This window comes from Cololabis saira, chromosome 8 (genome assembly GCF_033807715.1).
Source record: "Cololabis saira isolate AMF1-May2022 chromosome 8, fColSai1.1, whole genome shotgun sequence".
NCBI lineage: Eukaryota > Metazoa > Chordata > Actinopteri > Beloniformes > Belonidae > Cololabis > Cololabis saira.
Genome location: NC_084594.1, coordinates 38,179,164 through 38,180,548, shown reverse-complemented (window position 1 = coordinate 38,180,548; position 1,385 = coordinate 38,179,164).

The window sequence follows — 1,385 nt, the reverse complement described above, 5'->3', positions numbered from 1 at the left end:
TCTCCGACAAGGTGCAGTGAAGGTGGAAGTGAGAGGCATGGCTTTTAATTTATTCTCTCAATCTGGAAGTGATGTCAATGAGGGGAACAACCTACAATTGAAGCAAACTTTCACTGTCACGTTTGTTCATTTACGTAACAGTGGAAACTTCAGGCTCAACTGACTGTTTGAAAAAACGAAATGACACAACATTGTGTGTGGAACCTTATTTATTAATTTTATTTTGGTGTTTGTTTGCTTTTGTGTTGTTGCTGCTGTTTTTGTAGCTCCTCACATTCACATTTCCACCGAGCACAAACAATGAGAGCAGGTTCCTCAAACCGTTTCTAAAATATAAAACATTTAAACACATTCAGCCATGTCCGTCTCTCTACGGCTGTTTTAATTAAATGTGGTTACAGCAGCTTTTGTTGCCAACTGTGGGACGTTTTTTCATTAACTATTATTGTGTCATCACAACAGCAGATCTCCAATTAAACCACGTAGGTCACTTCTTTTACCTTGCAGTTTTAACCCCTTATGTCATTAGATCTGAGCCAGTTATAATAGCAGATGATGGCCACGCCCCCACGGTGTTAATTTGTGACAATTAAATTAATTTGCTTGTCAGGAAAAAGGCATTGAGCTTTTCTCTCATGTTTGGTCTTGGACAAAGAAACCAGCAGCTCCTCTTGTAAACACGAGCAGGAAAAGCTTTGCTCTTGTTCAGCGACGGTTAGTGTCATCATGGTTGGAGTTCACGTTCTTGTGCCAGCGTGCTTGTGTCAGTGGTTCCCAGAAACATTGTGTTTGTTTTATTTTTCTATTTTCTTCTGATCATTTGCCCGTTTGTTTTTCTCTTCAAAGTGCTATCTCTTGAAGTTTTTTCTTCTTTTTTAAAATTCCTGTAATACAGATGAACTCATTAGATTTTATGGCTCTTCAATGTAAAAATCAATTTCTGCATTTCAGGTCATTTTAGACAGATGATTGATACAAAGCAATATCTATGAAAGCTTCTGAGCAATAAATATAAGTAGAGGAGACCCACTTTGTCATCAATTGAAACATAATTGAAATGCAATTGAAATTTCCGTCAAGTTGTGCAGACATTTCACAAAGGGCTGAGGTAGACGAAGGTGCAGGTATCGGCCTGCCTCCTGACCTCCCTTAACAGAACATGTGGATCATATTGAGAGATGACTGTTGCACCAGCTCGAGACCTGTTCACAAGAAGAAAGAGACAAAATATCAGCTGAAATGTTTCACCCCACTCTCTTAAAAATTTGACGTAAACAAAATGAAGTTGAAGGAAAAAGATATTTACAATTACTACAACAATACAATCCCACAAGACAGACTTACAGCTAGCTGTAAAAAGCTAGAAAAAGTGAATTTGTTAAAAT